Source organism: Pleurodeles waltl, chromosome 12 (genome assembly GCF_031143425.1).
Source record: "Pleurodeles waltl isolate 20211129_DDA chromosome 12, aPleWal1.hap1.20221129, whole genome shotgun sequence".
NCBI classification, from domain to species: domain Eukaryota; kingdom Metazoa; phylum Chordata; class Amphibia; order Caudata; family Salamandridae; genus Pleurodeles; species Pleurodeles waltl.
In genome coordinates this window covers 120,499,315-120,518,809 of record NC_090451.1, presented here as the reverse complement: position 1 = coordinate 120,518,809, position 19,495 = coordinate 120,499,315, and the positions used below count along the sequence as shown (strand labels likewise).

General features: G+C 42.3%; 5 non-coding genes across 5 annotated transcripts; all 5 read left to right on the top strand.

Annotated features, from left to right (window-relative positions):
* Positions 1-2,405: 2,405 nt before the first annotated feature.
* TRNAS-GCU (transfer RNA serine (anticodon GCU)) lies at positions 2,406-2,487 on the top strand. The gene has a single exon. It is a non-coding gene; the product is annotated as a tRNA-Ser (tRNA).
* Positions 2,488-5,052: 2,565 nt separating this feature from the next.
* On the top strand, positions 5,053-5,134 carry TRNAS-GCU (transfer RNA serine (anticodon GCU)). Its single transcript has one exon. It is a non-coding gene; the product is annotated as a tRNA-Ser (tRNA).
* A 2,564-nt stretch (positions 5,135-7,698) lies between these two features.
* TRNAS-GCU (transfer RNA serine (anticodon GCU)) lies at positions 7,699-7,780 on the top strand. Its single transcript has one exon. It is a non-coding gene; the product is annotated as a tRNA-Ser (tRNA).
* Positions 7,781-10,346: 2,566 nt separating this feature from the next.
* On the top strand, positions 10,347-10,428 carry TRNAS-GCU (transfer RNA serine (anticodon GCU)). The gene has a single exon. It is a non-coding gene; the product is annotated as a tRNA-Ser (tRNA).
* A 2,562-nt stretch (positions 10,429-12,990) lies between these two features.
* On the top strand, positions 12,991-13,072 carry TRNAS-GCU (transfer RNA serine (anticodon GCU)). Its single transcript has one exon. It is a non-coding gene; the product is annotated as a tRNA-Ser (tRNA).
* Positions 13,073-19,495: the final 6,423 nt, after the last annotated feature.

Sequence of the window (19,495 nt, the reverse complement as noted above, 5' to 3'; positions counted from 1 at the left end):
AGCGCCGGCCGGGTTCTGTGCATGAATCACAAATTCTTTCCTCAGGCGGAGGGTTGTTAAGTTGGGGGACGTAAAAGTTTGCAATATATTGTGTAATGAAACTGCATAGAAAATGTGTTAATGTAGAAATAATGCACGCGTTTAAAATGTGCCCACGGGGAGTGGCTACCAATGTATACGAAGACTAAGGAAAGTTATTAATGCTGAATTAATTATGTACTGATGTTTTGAACTTGTATAAACATATCAAAATTGGAGTTATGTAGTAGGAGTTTGTACATTAAGCACTAGGCCTTAGTTTAGCGAGGGTCTGGGCCTACATGCCTGGTCTCATATTAAACTGTGTTTTTCTAACGTGCAATGTGCTGTTTTCCTGAAGGACACGAAACTGTACTTTTCCAGAAGCTAGAGATGTGTGTAGCTGTAGTAAATTCTTTCTCATGGGACCCGACTTGCTCAAGGAGACATTCTTGCTGAATGCAACAGTGTATTTCGTAACAGGTGCAAGGTTGCCTGGAGTAGGAGAAAACAATGGAACTACTGACTGGTGCGTAAAGTGTAACTTTTCTTACCTGACATTCCAACCGATGAAGACGTCAATAACATGGGCCAATCAACGACATGTGAACTATGGTTTGTGGAAAATTCTGGTGAAATGCGTGAATAATTATTGGACAGAGATAACGATGCACAAATTATTATCCAACGAGGAATTAGGAGTAAATTAGACAGTTTTGATTTAACCATATGACCTGAGCAGAAATCAGCTATTTATTGGACATTCCACTCCAACCCATTCTTTGCCATTCTACTGAGCCATTTAGGCCATTTCCTTTGAGACTTTGCCGTTTGTTCGTCCTGATACTCTAAACCACCCTTTACTTATTCCTTACCTGATACTCATATCTCCTCTATATGAGGGGAGTTCTTGTTGCTCAGCTATGCAATACAGAGGCTTTGCCCTGTCCTTTCTTTGCTGATGGTGAAAACGACTGATGGCCTGAGGACAAAGACTGACGCTGTTTGCTGATCCGTTGGATGGGTAACTATCTGATGAAAATTGTAATTGTCGTCTTGCCTTTTCTTTCTCGGTACCAACTGCTCTTTGATAGAGGCCATAGTTAGATGTTTTCCAAATTTGTGTTTGCTAAATTGTTTTGCATGAAGCCCAACATGCTGATGCTAATTTGAGGTTGGTTAAGGTGTTCACTAAAATCTGACGGAAATAGACAAATTGCTGAGTTCTTGCTTTTTTGAATCATGCACTACTGAGACTTTGCTAATTTGGTTCTTATTAATGATGTGTTAATACTAAGTGAATATTCTCCATGCATTGATTAATTGTATTTCTAATTGCAAATCTGAAGAGTTACTAATGAGATGAATTGCCGATGAGATTAACAGAAATGACTTTAGATTGTAACCAATAGGGAAATAAGTATCCTAACACTTAACTAAATTGGTGTTTTTATTCATGACTGAAAGGTCATGGTGTGTTCACTTTATTGACTCTCATTAAAGGTTATTGATTAGTATGATGATTAGTTATTGCGATTGTTGTTGAGATATTGATCCATTGATTTGTGATGCCAAAAGACATCTCGTACTGGGAAGTCCCCGAACGTAGTCCAAAAGGTTCATCGACCTAGGCGTGTCTCCTTGTAAGTTTACTTATCAAGGCTGTGATGCGCTATCACTAATAAAAAGTCATCTGATCTGTTGCTGCTGAGTCATCGTCAATGAAAACCACCAAGATATTACTTCAATGTGGTGTAATTACGACTGCCTCAGTTTTATGCGTTACGTGAGCAGTCGGACAGCAATTTATTTAGCGCAAAAATATTTCTTGTTGATGCACGTACGTTTTTAAACTGAAGTGTCAAAGCTGTTGCGGCAATACTCCCAGTTTAGGCGGTTTTATAAACTAAGTTTTACTTTCTCCTACTTAAAACGTTTTGCAGAACAATGCACATTAAATGGGAAGGCAGTTTTCCTTATTTGTGTACTATTTGCTGCCTAATGTTGACATGTAAGCACCCCAACAATGAATGACACCTAGAGACTCGAAAGCACCATACCAGTAAAATATGTGTATGAAATTGCACTTTAAATCCACGTACAACTGAAATAAAGCAATCTTAGCTCATTTGAGGGTAGTGTGACAGTAGATCACATATGGATAGAACACGTTTGGAATGTGTAATTTTCATGATTCCATTGCATATATCATATAAATTCAAGCTGAAGTAGGGAAGGACAACAAGGTCATTTAGGGCAAAGCTGAAGACAACGAGTTGCCATAACAATCTGTAAATATATGCTGTTTATTATGTGTGGACAACTATCACCTCATAGAACACATTTCGGATACTATATTTTTTCCTCCTGAAAACTGACCTTTAAATGACAAGGTGGCTGAGTGGTTAAGGCGATGGACTGCTAATCCATTGGGCTCTGCATGCGTGGGTTCGAATCCCACCCTTGTTGGTTTATTATTGTGTGTTTACTTTTTAATATGCGGAATGTCTGGTTTAACCCTATTTTATGTGAAAGTTAAATTACGTATCCCATGGTATTTCCGACAGTACAATGCCTCGGTTTGGAAACACCGCTCAGGTGAGCACTGTGCTTAGGCATTACTGTAAACAGCGCCGGCCGGGTTCTGTGCATGAATCACAAATTCTTTCCTCAGGCGGAGGGTTGTTAAGTTGGGGGACGTAGAAGTTTGCAATATATTGTGTAATGAAACTGCATAGAAAATGTGTTAATGTAGAAATAATGCACACATTTAAAATGTGCCCACGGGGAGTGGCTACCAATGTATACGAAGACTAATGAAAGTTATTAATGCTGAATTAATTATGTACTGATGTTTTGAACTTGTATTAACATATCAAAATTGGAGTTATGTATTAGGAGTTTGTACATTAAGCACTAGGCCTTAGTTTAGCGAGGGTCTGGGCCTACATGCCTGGTCTCATATTAAACTGTGTTTTTCTAACGTGCAATGTGCTGTTTTCCTGAAGGACACGAAACTGTACTTTTCCAGAAGCTAGAGATGTGTGTAGCTGTAGTAAATTCTTTCTCATGGGACCCGACTTGCTCAAGGAGACATTCTTGCTGAATGCAACAGTGTAATTCGTAACAGGTGCAAGGTTGCCTGGAGTAGGAGAAAACAATGGAACTACTGACTGGTGCGTAAAGTGTAACTTTTCTTACCTGACATTCCAACCGATGAAGACGTCAATAACATGGGCCAATCAACGACATGTGAACTATGGTTTGTGGAAAATTCTGGTGAAATGCGTGAATAATTATTGGACAGAGATAACGATGCACAAATTATTATCCAACGAGGAATTAGGAGTAAATTAGACAGTTTTGATTTAACCATATGACCTGAGCAGAAATCAGCTATTTATTGGACATTCCACTCCAACCCATTCTTTGCCATTCTACTGAGCCATTTAGGCCATTTCCTTTGAGACTTTGCCGTTTGTTCGTCCTGATACTCTAAACCACCCTTTACTTATTCCTTACCTGATACTCATATCTCCTCTATATGAGGGGAGTTCTTGTTGCTCAGCTATGCAATACAGAGGCTTTGCCCTGTCCTTTCTTTGCTGATGGTGAAAACGACTGATGGCCTGAGGACAAAGACTGACGCTGTTTGCTGATCCGTTGGATGGGTAACTATCTGATGAAAATTGTAATTGTCGTCTTGCCTTTTCTTTCTCGGTACCAACTGCTCTTTGATAGAGGCCATAGTTAGATGTTTTCCAAATTTGTGTTTGCTAAATTGTTTTGCATGAAGCCCAACATGCTGATGCTAATTTGAGGTTGGTTAAGGTGTTCACTAAAATCTGACGGAAATAGACAAATTGCTGAGTTCTTGCTTTTTTGAATCATGCACTACTGAGACTTTGCTAATTTGGTTCTTATTAATGATGTGTTAATACTAAGTGAATATTCTCCATGCATTGATTAATTGTATTTCTAATTGCAAATCTGAAGAGTTACTAATGAGATGAATTGCCGATGAGATTAACAGAAATGACTTTAGATTGTAACCAATAGGGAAATAAGTATCCTAACACTTAACTAAATTGGTGTTTTTATTCATGACTGAAAGGTCATGGTGTGTTCACTTTATTGACTCTCATTAAAGGTTATTGATTAGTATGATGATTAGTTATTGCGATTGTTGTTGAGATATTGATCCATTGATTTGTGATGCCAAAAGACATCTCGTACTGGGAAGTCCCCGAACGTAGTCCAAAAGGTTCATCGACCTAGGCGTGTCTCCTTGTAAGTTTACTTATCAAGGCTGTGATGCGCTATCACTAATAAAAAGTCATCTGATCTGTTGCTGCTGAGTCATCGTCAATGAAAACCACCAAGATATTACTTCAATGTGGTGTAATTACGACTGCCTCAGTTTTATGCGTTACGTGAGCAGTCGGACAGCAATTTATTTAGCGCAAAAATATTTCTTGTTGATGCACGTACGTTTTTAAACTGAAGTGTCAAAGCTGTTGCGGCAATACTCCCAGTTTAGGCGGTTTTATAAACTAAGTTTTACTTTCTCCTACTTAAAACGTTTTGCAGAACAATGCACATTAAATGGGAAGGCAGTTTTCCTTATTTGTGTACTATTTGCTGCCTAATGTTGACATGTAAGCACCCCAACAATGAATGACACCTAGAGACTCGAAAGCACCATACCAGTAAAATATGTGTATGAAATTGCACTTTAAATCCACGTACAACTGAAATAAAGCAATCTTAGCTCATTTGAGGGTAGTGTGACAGTAGATCACATATGGATAGAACACGTTTGGAATGTGTAATTTTCATGATTCCATTGCATATATCATATAAATTCAAGCTGAAGTAGGGAAGGACAACAAGGTCATTTAGGGCAAAGCTGAAGACAACGAGTTGCCATAACAATCTGTAAATATATGCTGTTTATTATGTGTGGACAACTATCACCTCATAGAACACATTTCGGATACTATATTTTTTCCTCCTGAAAACTGACCTTTAAATGACAAGGTGGCTGAGTGGTTAAGGCGATGGACTGCTAATCCATTGGGCTCTGCATGCGTGGGTTCGAATCCCACCCTTGTTGGTTTATTATTGTGTGTTTACTTTTTAATATGCGGAATGTCTGGTTTAACCCTATTTTATGTGAAAGTTAAATTACGTATCCCATGGTATTTCCGACAGTACAATGCCTCGGTTTGGAAACACCGCTCAGGTGAGCACTGTGCTTAGGCATTACTGTAAACAGCGCCGGCCGGGTTCTGTGCATGAATCACAAATTCTTTCCTCAGGCGGAGGGTTGTTAAGTTGGGGGACGTAGAAGTTTGCAATATATTGTGTAATGAAACTGCATAGAAAATGTGTTAATGTAGAAATAATGCACACATTTAAAATGTGCCCACGGGGAGTGGCTACCAATGTATACGAAGACTAATGAAAGTTATTAATGCTGAATTAATTATGTACTGATGTTTTGAACTTGTATTAACATATCAAAATTGGAGTTATGTATTAGGAGTTTGTACATTAAGCACTAGGCCTTAGTTTAGCGAGGGTCTGGGCCTACATGCCTGGTCTCATATTAAACTGTGTTTTTCTAACGTGCAATGTGCTGTTTTCCTGAAGGACACGAAACTGTACTTTTCCAGAAGCTAGAGATGTGTGTAGCTGTAGTAAATTCTTTCTCATGGGACCCGACTTGCTCAAGGAGACATTCTTGCTGAATGCAACAGTGTAATTCGTAACAGGTGCAAGGTTGCCTGGAGTAGGAGAAAACAATGGAACTACTGACTGGTGCGTAAAGTGTAACTTTTCTTACCTGACATTCCAACCGATGAAGACGTCAATAACATGGGCCAATCAACGACATGTGAACTATGGTTTGTGGAAAATTCTGGTGAAATGCGTGAATAATTATTGGACAGAGATAACGATGCACAAATTATTATCCAACGAGGAATTAGGAGTAAATTAGACCATTTTGATTTAACCATATGACCTTAGCAGAAATCAGCTATTTATTGGACATTCCACTCCAACCCATTCTTTGCCATTCTACTGAGCCATTTAGGCCATTTCCTTTGAGACTTTGCCGTTTGTTCGTCCTGATACTCTAAACCACCCTTTACTTATTCCTTACCTGATACTCATATCTCCTCTATATGAGGGGAGTTCTTGTTCCTCAGCTATGCAATACAGAGGCTTTGCCCTGTCCTATCTTTGCTGATGTTGAAAACGACTGATGCCCTGAGGACAAAGACTGACGCTGTTTGCTGATCCGTTGGATGGGTAACTATCTGATGAAAATTGTAATTGTCGGCTTGCCTTTTCTTTCTCGGTACCAACTGCTCTTTGATAGAGGCCATAGTTAGATGTTTTCCAAATTTGTGTTTGCTAAATTGTTTTGCATGAAGCCCAACATGCTGATGCTAATTTGAGGTTAGTTAAGGTGTTCACTAAAATCTGACGCAAATAGACAAATTACTGAGTTCTTGCTTTTTTGAATCATGCACTACTGATACTTTGCTAAGTTGGTTCTTATTAATGATGTGTTAATACTGAGTGAATATTCTCCATGCATTGATTAATTGCATTTCTAATTGCAAATCTGAAGAGTTACTAATGAGATGAATTGCCGATGAGATTAACAGAAATGACTTTAGATTGTAACTAATAGGGAAATAAGTATCCTAACACTTAACTAAATTGGTGTTTTTATTCATGACTGAAAGGTCATGGTGTGTTCACTTTATTGACTCTCATTAAAGGTTATTGATTAGCATGATGATTAGTTATTGCGATTGTTGTTGAGATATTGATCCATTGATTTGTGATGCCAAAAGACATCTCGTACTGGGAAGTCCCCGAACGTAGTCCAAAAGGTTCATCGACCTAGGCGTGTCTCCTTGTAAGTTTACTTATCAAGGCCGTGATGCGCTATCACTAATAAAAAGTCATCTGATCTGTTGCTGCTGATTCATCGTCAACGAAAACCACCAAGATATTACTTCAATGTGGTGTAATTACGACTGCCTCAGTTTTATGCGTTACGTGAGCAGTCGGACAGCAATTTATTTAGCGCAAAAATATTTCTTGGTGATGCACGTACGTTTTTAAACTGAAGTGTCAAAGCTGTAGCGGCAATACTCCCAGTTTAGGCGGTTTTATAAACTAAGTTTTACTTTCTCCTACTTAAAACGTTTTGCAGAACAATGCACATTAAATGGGAAGGCAGTTTTCCTTATTTGTGTACTATTTGCTGCCTAATGTTGACATGTAAGCACCCCAACAATGAATGACACCTAGAGACTCGAATGCACCATACCAGTAAAATATTTGTATGAAATTGCACTTTAAATCCACGTACAACTGAAATAAAGCAATCTTAGCTCATTTGAGGGTAGTGTGACAGTAGATCACATATGGATAGAACACGTTTGGAATGTGTAATTTTCATGATTCCAGTACATATATCATATATATTCAAGCTGAGGTAGGGAAGGACAACAAGGTCATTTAGAGCAAAGCTGAAGACAACAAGTTGCCATAACAATCTAGAATATATGCTCTTTATTATGTGTGGACAACTATCACCTCATAGAACACATTTCGGCTACTATATTTTTTCCTCCTGAAAACTGACCTTTACACGACAAGGTGGCTGAGTGGTTAAGGCGATGGACTGCTAATCCATTGTGCTCTGCATGCGTGGGTTCGAATCTCACCCTTGTCGGTTTATTATTGTGTGTTTACTTTTTAATATGCAGTATGTCAGGTTTAACCCTATTTTATGTGAAAGTTAAATTACGTATCCCATGGTATTTCCGACAGTACAATGCCTCGGTTTGGAAACACCGCTCAGGTGAGCACTGTGCTTAGGCATTACTGTAAACAGCGCCGGCCGGGTTCTGTGCATGAATCACAAATTTCTTTCCTCAGGCGGAGGGTTGTTAAGTTGGGGGACGTAAAAGTTTGCAATATATTGTGTAATGAAACTGCATAGAAAATGTGTTAATGTAGAAATAATGCATGCGTTTAAAATGTGCCCACGGGGAGTGGCTACCAATGTAGACGAAGACTAATGAAAGTTATTAATGCTGAATTAATTATGTACTGATGTTTTGAACTTGTATTAACATATCAAAATTGGAGTTATGTATTAGGAGTTTGTACATTAAGCACTAGGCCTTAGTTTAGCGAGGGTCTGGGCCTACATGCCTGGTCTCATATTAAACTGTGTTTTTCTAATGTGCAATGTGCTGTTTTCCTGAAGGACACAAAACTGTACTTTTCCAGAAGCTAGAGATGTGTGTAGCTGTAGTAAATTCTTTCTCATGGGACCCGACTTGCTCAAGGAGACATTCTTGCTGAATGCAACAGTGTAATTCGTAACAGGTGCAAGGTTGCCTGGAGTAGGAGAAAACAATGGAACTACTGACTGGTGCGTAAAGTGTAACTTTTCTTACCTGACATTCCAACCGATGAAGACGTCAATAACATGGGCCAATCAACGACATGTGAACTATGGTTTGTGGAAAATTCTGGTGAAATGCGTGAATAATTATTGGACAGAGATAACGATGCACAAATTATGATCCAACGAGGAATTAGGAGTAAATTAGACAGTTTTGATTTAACCATATGACCTGAGCAGAAATCAGCTATTTATTGGACATTCCACTCCAGCCCATTCTTTGCCATTCTACTGAGCCATTTAGGCCATTTCCTTTGAGACTTTGCCGTTTGTTCGTCCTGATACTCTAAACCACCCTTTACTTATTCCTTACCTGATACTCATATCTCCTCTATATGAGGGGAGTTCTTGTTCCTCAGCTATGCAATACAGAGGCTTTGCCCTGTCCTTTCTTTGCTGATGGTGAAAACGACTGATGGCCTGAGGACAAAGACTGACGCTGTTTGCTGATCCGTTGGATGGGTAACTATCTGATGAAAATTGTAATTGTCGGCTCTCCTTTTCTTTCTCGGTACCAACTGCTCTTTGATAGAGGCCATAGTTAGATGTTTTCCAAATTTGTGTTTGCTAAATTGTTTTGCATGAAGCCCAACATGCTGATGCTAATTTGAGGTTGGTTAAGGTGTTCACTAAAATCTGACGCAAATAGACAAATTGCTGAGTTCTTGCTTTTTTGAATCATGCACTACTGAGACTTTGCTAAGTTGGTTCTTATTAATGATGTGTTAATACTGAGTGAATATTCTCCATGCATTGATTAATTGTATTTCTAATTGCAAATCTGAAGAGTTACTAATGAGATGAATTGCCGATGAGATTAACAGAAATGACTTTAGATTGTAACCAATAGGGAAATAAGTATCCTAACACTTAACTAAATTGGTGTTTTTATTCATGACTGAAAGGTCATGGTGTGTTCACTTTATTGACTCTCATTAAAGGTTATTGATTAGCATGATGATTAGTTATTGCGATTGTTGTTGCGATATTGATCCATTGATTTGTGATGCCAAAAGACATCTCGTACTGGGAAGTCCCCGAACGTAGTCCAAAAGGTTCATCGACCTAGGCGTGTCTCCTTGTAAGTTTACTTATCAAGGCCGTGATGCGCTATCACTAATAAAAAGTCATCTGATCTGTTGCTGCTGAGTCATCGTCAACGAAAACCACCAAGATATTACTTCAATGTGGTGTAATTACGACTGCCTCAGTTTTATGCGTTACGTGAGCAGTCGGACAGCAATTTATTTAGCGCAAAAATATTTCTTGTTGATGCACGTACGTTTTTAAACTGAAGTGTCAAAGCTGTAGCGGCAATACTCCCAGTTTAGGCGGTTTTATAAACTAAGTTTTACTTTCTCCTACTTAAAACGTTTTGCAGAACAATGCACATTAAATGGGAAGGCAGTTTTCCTTATTTGTGTACTATTTGCTGCCTAATGTTGACATGTAAGCACCCCAACAATGAATGACACCTAGAGACTGGAAAGCACCATACCAGTAAAATATTTGTATGAAATTGCACTTTAAATCCACGTAAAACTGAAATAAAGCAATCTTAGCTCATTTGAGGGTAGTGTGACAGTAGATCACATATGGATAGAACAGGTTTGGAATGTGTAATTTTCATGATTCCATTACATATATCATATAAATTCAAGCTGAAGCAGGGAAGGACAACAAGGTCATTTAGAGCAAAGCTGAAGACAACAAGTTGCCATAACAATCTGTAAATATATGCTCTTTATTATGTGTGGACAACCATCACCTCATAGAACACATTTCGGCTACTATATTTTTTCCTCCTGAAATCTGACATTTACACGACAAGGTGGCTGAGTGGTTAAGGCGATGGACTGCTAATCCATTGTGCTCTGCATGCGTGGGTTCAAATCCCACCCTTGTCGGCTTATTATTGTGTGTTTACTTTTTAATATGCGGTATGTCTGGTTTAACCCTATTTTATGTGAAAGTTAAATTACGTATCCCATGGTATTTCCGACAATACAATGCCTCGGTTTGGAAACACCGCTCAGGTGAGCACTGTGCTTAGGCATTACTGTAAACTGCGCCGGCCGGGTTCTGTGCATGAATCACAAATTCTTTCCTCAGGCGGAGGGTTGTTAAGTTGGGGGACGTAGAAGTTTGCAATATATTGTGTAATGAAACTGCATAGAAAATGTGTTAATGTAGAAATAATGCATGCGTTTAAAATGTGCCCACGGGGAGTGGCTACCAATGTATACGAAGACAAATGAAAGTTATTAATGCTGAATTAATTATGTACTGATGTTTTGAACTTGTATTAACATATCAAAATTGGAGTTATGTGTTAGGAGTTTGTACATTAAGCACTAGGCCTTAGTTTAGCGAGGGTCTGGGCCTACATGCCTGGTCTCATATTAAACTGTGTTTTTCTAACGTGCAATGTGCTGTTTTCCTGAAGGACACGAAACTGTACTTTTCCAGAAGCTAGAGATGTGTGTAGCTGTAGTAAATTCTTTCTCATGGGACCCGACTTGCTCAAGGAGACATTCTTGCTGAATGCAACAGTGTAATTCGTAACAGGTGCAAGGTTGCCTGGAGTAGGAGAAAACAATGGAACTACTGACTGGTGCGTAAAGTGTAACTTTTCTTACCTGACATTCCAACCGATGAAGACGTCAATAACATGGGCCAATCAACGACATGTGAACTATGGTTTGTGGAAAATTCTGGTGAAATGCGTGAATAATTATTGGACAGAGATAACGATGCACAAATTATTATCCAACGAGGAATTAGGAGTAAATTAGACAGTTTTGATTTAACCATATGACCTGAGCAGAAATCAGCTATTTATTGGACATTCCACTCAACCCATTCTTTGCCATTCTACTGAGCCATTTAGGCCATTTCCTTTGAGACTTTGCCGTTTGTTTGTCCTGATACTCTAAACCACCCTTTACTTATTCCTTACCTGATACTCATATCTCCTCTATATGAGGGGAGTTCTTGTTCCTCAGCTATGCAATACAGAGGCTTTGCCCTGTTCTTTCTTTGCTGATGGTGAAAACGACTGATGGCCTGAGGACAAAGACTGACGCTGTTTGCTGATCCGTTGGATGGGTAACTATCTGATGAAAATTGTAATTGTCGGCTTGCCTTTTCTTTCTCGGTACCAACTGCTCTTTGATAGAAGCCATAGTTAGATGTTTTCCAAATTTGTGTTTGCTAAATTGTTTCGCATGAAGCCCAACATGCTGATGCTAATTTGAGATTAGTTAAGGTGTTCACTAAAATCTGACGCAAATAGTCAAATTACTGAGTTCTTGCTTTTTTGAATCATGCACTACTGAGACTTTGCTAAGTTGGTTCTTATTAATGATGTGTTAATACTGAGTGAATATTCTCCATGCATTGATTAATTGCATTTCTAATTGCAAATCTGAAGAGTTACTAATGAGATGAATTGCCGATGAGATTAACAGAAATGACTTTAGATTGTAACCAATAGGGAAATAAGTATCCTAACACTTAACTAAATTGGTGTTTTTATTCATGACTGAAAAGTCATGGTGTGTTCACTTTATTGACTCTCATTAAAGGTTATTGATTAGCATGATGATTAGTTATTGCGATTGTTGTTGAGATATTGATCCATTGATTTGTGATGCCAAAAGACATCTCGTACTTGGAAGTCCCCGAATGTAGTCCAAAAGGTTCATCGACCTAGGCGTGTCTCCTTGTAAGTTTACTTATCAAGGCCGTGATGCGCTATCACTAATAAAAAGTCATCTGATCTGTTGCTGCTGAGTCATCGTCAACGAAAACCACCAAGATATTACTTCAATGTGGTGTAATTACGACTGCCTCAGTTTTATGCGTTACGTGAGCAGTCGGACAGCAATTTATTTAGCGCAAAAATATTTCTTGTTGATGCACGTACGTTTTTAAACTGAAGTGTCAAAGCTGTAGCGGCAATACTCCCAGTTTAGGCGGTTTTATAAACTAAGTTTTACTTTCTCCTACTTAAAACGTTTTGCAGAACAATGCACATTAAATGGGAAGGCAGTTTTCCTTATTTGTGTACTATTTGCTGCCTAATGTTGACATGTAAGCACCCCAACAATGAATGACACCTAGAGACTCGAAAGCACCATACCAGTAAAATATTTGTATGAAATTGCACTTTAAATCCACGTACAACTGAAATAAAGCAATCTTAGCTCATTTGAGGGTAGTGACAGTAGATCACATATGGATAGAACACGTTTGGAATGTGTAATTTTCATGATTCCATTACATATATCATATAAATTCAAGCTGAAGTAGGGAAGGACAACAAGGTCATTTAGAGCAAAGCTGAAGACAACAAGTTGCCATAACAATCTGTAAATATATGCTCTTTATTATGTGTGGACAACTATCACCTCATAGAACACATTTCGGCTACTATATTTTTTCCTCCTGAAAACTGACCTTTACACGACAAGGTGGCTGAGTGGTTAAGGCGATGGACTGCTAATCCATTGTGCTCTGCATGCGTGGGTTCGAATCACACCCTTGTCGGTTTATTATTGTGTGTTTACTTTTTAATATGCGGTATGTCTGGTTTAACCCTATTTTATGTGAAAGTTAAATTACGTATCCCATGGTATTTCCGACAGTACAATGCCTCGGTTTGGAAACACCGCTCAGGTGAGCACTGTGCTTAGGCATTACTGTAAACAGCGCCAGCCGGGTTCTGTGCATGAATCACAAATTCTTTCCTCAGGCGGAGGGTTGTTAAGTTGGGGGACGTAGAAGTTTGCAATATATTGTGTAATGAAACTGCATAGAAAATGTGTTAATGTAGAAATAATGCACACGTTTAAAATGTGCCCACGGGGAGTGGCTACCAATGTATACGAAGACTAATGAAAGTTATTAATGCTGAATTAATTATGTACTGATGTTTTGAATTTGTATTAACATATTGTAGGAAGTTGGCTCTGTATGCACTATTTCAATGTAAGGAATTGAATGCACAGAGTCCAAGGGTTCCCCTTAGAGGTAAGATAGTCGCAAAAAGAGATAATACTAATGCTCTATTTTGTGGTAGTGTGGTCGAGCAGTAGGCTTATCAAAGGAGTAGTGTTAAGCATTTGTTGTACATACACACAGGCAATAAATGAGGAACACACACTCAGAGACAAATCCAGGCCAATAGGTTTCGTTATAGAAAAATATATTTTCTTAGTTTATTTTAAGAACAATTTTCACAGTTCCTGGGGGAGGTAAGTTATTGTTAGTTTTAGCAGGTAAGTAAATCACTTACAAGTCTCAGGTTTGGGTTCAAGGTAGCCCACCGTTGAGGGATCAGAGCAACCCCAAAGTTACCACACCAGCAGCTCAGGGCCGGTCAGGTGCAGAGGTCAAAGAGGTGCCCAAAACACATAGGCTTCAATGGAGAGAAGGGGGTGCCCTGGTTCCGGTCTGCCAGCAGGTAAGTACCCGCGTCTTCGGAGGGCAGACCAGGGGGGTTTTGTAAGGCACCGGGTTGGACACAAGTCAGCACAAAAAGTACGCCCTCAGCAGCGCGGGGGCGGCCGGGTGCAGTGTGTAAACAAGCGTCGGGTTCTCGGTAGGTTTCAATGAGAGACCAAGGGATCTCTTCAGCGGTGCAGGCAGGCAAGGGGGGAGCTCCTCGGGGTAGCCACCACCTGGTCAAGGGAGAGGGCCTCCTGGGGGTCACTCCTGCACAGAAGTTCCATTCCTTCAGGTGCTGGGGGCTGCGGGTGCAGGGTCTTTAGGTTCAGGCAGTCGTGGTCAGAGGGAGCCTCGGGATTCCCTCTGCAGGCGTCGCTGTGGAGGCTCAGGGGGGACAACTTTGGTTACTCGCGGTCTCGGAGTCGCCGGAGGGTCCTTCCTGAGGTGTTGGTTCTCCACCATCGAGTCGGGGTCGCCGGGTGCAGTGTTGCAAGTCTCACGCTTCTTGCGGGGATTTGCAGGGGTCTTTAAATCTGCTCCTCTGTAACAAAGTTGCAGTTCTTTTTGGAGCAGTGCCGCTGTCCTCGGGAGTTTCTGGTCTTTCTTGAAGCAGGGCAGTCCTCTGAGGATTCAGAGGTCGCTGGTCCTTGGGAAAGCGTCACTGGAGCAGGTTTCTTTGGGAAGGCAGGAGACAGGCCGGTAGGTCTGGGGCCAAAGCAGTTGGTGTCTTCTTTTCTTCCTCTGCAGGGGTCTTTCAGCTCAGCAGTCCTCTTCTTCTTGTAAGTTGCTGGAATCTAAATCTTTAGGTTCAGGGAAGCCCTTAAATACTAAACTTAAGGGCGTATTTAGGTCTGGGGGGTTAGTAGCCAATGGCTACTAGCCCTGAGGGTGGGTACACCCTCTTTGTGCCTCCTCCCAAGGGGAGGGGGTCACATCCCTAATCCTATTGGGGAATCCTCCATCTGCAAGATGGAGGATTTCTAAAAGTTAGAGTCACTTCAGCTCAGGACACCTTAGGGGCTGTCCTGACTGGCCAGTGACTCCTCCTTGTTATTCTCATTATTTCCTCTGGCCTTGCCGCCAAAAGTGGGGCCGTGGCCGGGGGGGGGGGGGCGGGCAACTCCACTAGCTGGAGTGCCCTGCGGTGCTGGAACAAAGGGGGTAAGCCTTTGAGGCTCACCGCCAGGTGTTACAGCTCCTGCCTGGGGGAGGTGTTAGCATCTCCACCCAGTGCAGGCTTTGTTACTGGCCTCAGAATGACAAAGGCACTCTCCCCATGGGGCCAGCAACATGTCTCGGTTGTGGCAGGCTGCTGGAACCAGTCAGCCTACACAGATAGTCGGTTAAGGTTTCAGGGGGCACCTCTAAGGTGCCCTCTGGGGTGTATTTCACAATAAAATGGACACTGGCATCAGTGTGCATTTATTGTGCTGAGAAGTTTGATACCAAACTTCCCAGTTTTCAGTGTAGCCATTATGGTGCTGTGGAGTCCGTGTTTGACAGACTCCCAGACCATATACTCTTACAGTATGGCTACCCTGCACTTACAATGTCTAAGGTTTGGCTTAGACACTGTAGGGGCACAGTGCTCATGCACTGGTGCCCTCACCTATGGTATAGTGCACCCTGCCTTAGGGCTGTAAGGCCTACTAGAGGGGTGACTTATCTATACTGCATAGGCAGTGTGAGGTTGGCATGGCACCCTGAGGGGAGTGCCATGTCGACTCACTCGTTTTGTTCTCACCAGCACACACAAGCTGGCAAGCAGTGTGTCTGTGCTGAGTGAGGGGTCCCCAGGGTGGCATAAGATATGCTGCAGTCCTTAGAAACCTTCCCTGGCATCAGGGCCCTTGGTACCAGGGGTACCAGTTACAAGGGACTTACCTGGATGCCAGGGTGTGCCAATTGTGGAATCAAAAGTACAGGTTAGGGAAAGAACACTGGTGCTGGGGCCTGCTTAGCAGACCTCAGCACACTTTCAATTCAAAACATAGCATCAGCAAAGGCAAATAGTCAGGGGGTAACCATGCCAAGGAGGCATTTCCTTACACAACCCCCCCCCCCCCAAACGAAAGAGGATGAGACTAACCTTTCCCAAGAGAGTCTTCATTTTCTAAGTGGAAGAACCTGGAAAGGCCATCTGCATTGGCATGGGCAGTCCCAGGTCTGTGTTCCACTATAAAGTCCATTCCCTGTAGGGAGATGGACCACCTCAACAGTTTTGGATTTTCACCTTTCATTTGCATCAGCCATCTGAGAGGTCTGTGGTCAGTCTGAACTAGGAAGTGAGTACCAAAGAGGTATGGTCTCAGCTTCTTCAGGGACCAAACCACAGCAAAGGCCTCCCTCTCAATGGCACTCCAACGCTGCTCCCTGGGGAGTAACCTCCTGCTAATGAAAGCAACAGGCTGGTCAAGGCCATCATCATTTGTTTGGGACAAAACTGCCCCTATCCCATGTTCAGAGGCATCTGTCTGCACAATGAACTGCTTGGAGTAATCTAGAGCTTTTAGAACTGGTGCTGTGCACATTGCTTGTTTCAGGGTGTCAAAGGCCTGTTGGCATTCTACAGTCCAGTTTACTTTCTTGGGCATTTTCTTGGAGGTGAGTTCTGTGAGGGCTGTCACAATGGATCCATATCCCTTCACAAACCTCCTATAGTACCCAGTAAAGCCAAGGAATGACCTGCCTTGAGTCTGGGTTTTTGGAACTGCCCAGTCCAGAATAGTCTGGATCTTAGGCTGGAGTGGCTGAACTTGGCCTCCACCTACAAGGTGTCCCAAGTAAACCACAGTTCCCAGCCCTATCTGGCATTTGTATGCCTTGATAGAGAGGCCTGCAGATTGCAGAGCCTTCATAACCTTCTTCAGGTGGACCAGGTGATCCTGCCAGTTGGAGCTAAAGACAGCAATATCGTCAAGATAAGCTGCACTGAAGGACTCCAAGCCAGCAAGGACTTGATTCACCAACCTTTGGAAGGTGGCAGGGGCATTCTTTAAACCAAAGGGCATAACAGTGAACTGATAATGCCCATCAGGTGTGGAGAATGCTGTCTTTTCTTTTGCTCCAGGGGCCATTTTGATTTGCCAGTACCCTGCTGTTAAGTCAAAGGTACTTAAGAATTTGGCAGCCCCTAATTTATCAATCAGCTCATCAGCTCTAGGAATGGGATGGGCATCTGTCTTGGTGACAGAGTTAAGTCCTCTGTAGTCCACACAAAACCTCATCTCTCTCTTTCCATCTTTGGTGTGAGGTTTGGGGACTAAGACCACTGGGCTAGCCCAGGGGCTGTCAGAGTACTCAATTACTCCCAATTCCAGCATCTTGTGGACTTCCACCTTGATGCTTTCCTTAACTTGATCAGACTGTCTGAATATTTTGTTTTTGACAGGCATGCTGTCTCCTGTGTCCACATCATGGGTACACAGGTGTGTCTGACCAGGGGTTAGGGAAAAGAGCTCAGCAAACTGTTGCAGGACCTTCCTACAGTCAGCTTGCTGTTGGCCAGAGAGGGTGTCTGAATAGATCACTCCATCTACTGAGCCATCATTAGGGTCTGATGACAGAAGATCAGGGAGAGGCTCACTCTCAGCTTCCTGATCTTCATCTGTTACCATTAACAGATTTACATCAGCCCTGTCATGGAAGAGCTTAAGGCGGTTCACATGGATCACCCTCTTGGGGCTCCTGCTTGTGCCCAGGTCTACCAGATAGGTGACCTGACTCTTCCTCTCTAGCACTGGGTAAGGGCCACTCCATTTGTCCTGAAGTGCCCTCTGAGCCACAGGATCCAAAACCCAGACTTTCTGCCCTGGTTGAAATTCAACCAGTGCAGCCTTTTGGTCATACCAACACTTCTGGAGCTGTTGGCTGGCCTCAAGGTTTTTGCTTGCCTTTTCCATGTACTCTGCCATCCTTGAGCGAAGGCCAAGTACATAGTCCACTATGTCTTGTTTAGGCTCATGAAGAGGTCTCTCCCAGCCTTCTTTCACAAGAGCTAGTGGTCCCCTTACAGGGTGACCAAACAGAAGTTCATAAGGGTGAGATCCCTCCTCCCTTCTGAGGCACCTCTCTGTAAGCGAAAAGCAGACATGGCAAGAGGACATCCCATCTCCTTTTGAGTTTTTCTGGGAGCCCCATGATCATGCCCTTTAATGTCTTGTTGAATCTCTCAACAAGGCCAATAGTTTGTGGATGATAGGGTGTAGTGAATTTATAAGTCACTCCACACTCATTCCACATGTGTTTCAGGTATGCTGACATGAAGTTGGTACCTCTGTCAGACACCACCTCCTTAGGGAAGCCCACTCTGGTAAAGATACCAATGAGGGCCTTGGCTACTGCAGGGGCAGTAGTCGACCTAAGGGGAATAGCTTCAGGATACCTAGTAGCATGATCCACTACTACTAGGATGTACATATTTCCTGAGGCTGTGGGATGTTCCAGTGGACCCACTATGTCCACACCCACTCTTTCAAAGGGGACCCCCACCACTGGAAGTGGAATGAGGGGGGCCTTTGGATGTCCACCTGTCTTACCACTGGCTTGACAGGTGGTACAGGAGGTGCAAAACTCCTTAACCTTCTGGGACATGTTGGGCCAGTAGAAGTGGTTGACTAACCTCTCCCACGTCTTGGTTTGTCCCAAATGCCCAGCAAGGGGAATATCATGGGCTAAGGTCAGAATAAACTCTCTGAACCCCTGAGGCACTACCACTCTCCTAGTGGCACCAGGTTTGGGATCTCTTGCCTCAGTGTACAGGAGTCCATCTTCCCAATAGACCCTATGTGTTCCATTTTTCTTGCCTTTGGACTCTTCAGCAGCTTTCTGCCTAAGGCCTTCAAGAGAGGGACAGGTTTCTTGTCCCTTACACAACTCTTCCCTTGAGGGTCCCCCTGGGCCCAAGAGCTCAACCTGATAAGGTTCCAGCTCCATAGGCTCAGTTCCCTCAGAGGGCAGAACTTCTTCCTGAGAAGAGAGGCTCTCTTTTTCTTGTTGTGTTGCAGCTGGTTTCCCAGCTGACTTTCTTTTTCTCTTGGTAGGCTGGGCCTTTCTTCCAGACTCCAGCTCTACTTTTTCACCCTGTGCCTTGCACTGTGCCCTTGTTTTGACACACACCAGTTCAGGGATACCCAGCATGGCTGCATGGGTTTTCAGTTCTACCTCAGCCCATGCTGAGGACTCCAGGTCATTTCCAAGCAAACAGTCTACTGGGATATTTGAGGAGACCACCACCTGTTTCAGGCCATTGACCCCTCCCCACTCTAAAGTTACCATTGCCATGGGATGTACTTTAGTTTGATTGTCAGCATTGGTGACTGGATAGGTTTGTCCAGTCAGGTATTGGCCAGGGGAAACCAGTTTCTCTGTCACCATAGTGACACTGGCACCTGTATCCCTCAGGCCCTCTACACTTGTCCCATTAATTAAGAGCTGCTGCCTGTATTTTTGCATGTTAGGGGGCCAGGCAGCCAGTGTGGCTAAATCCACTCCACCCTCAGAGACTAATGTAGCTTCAGTGTG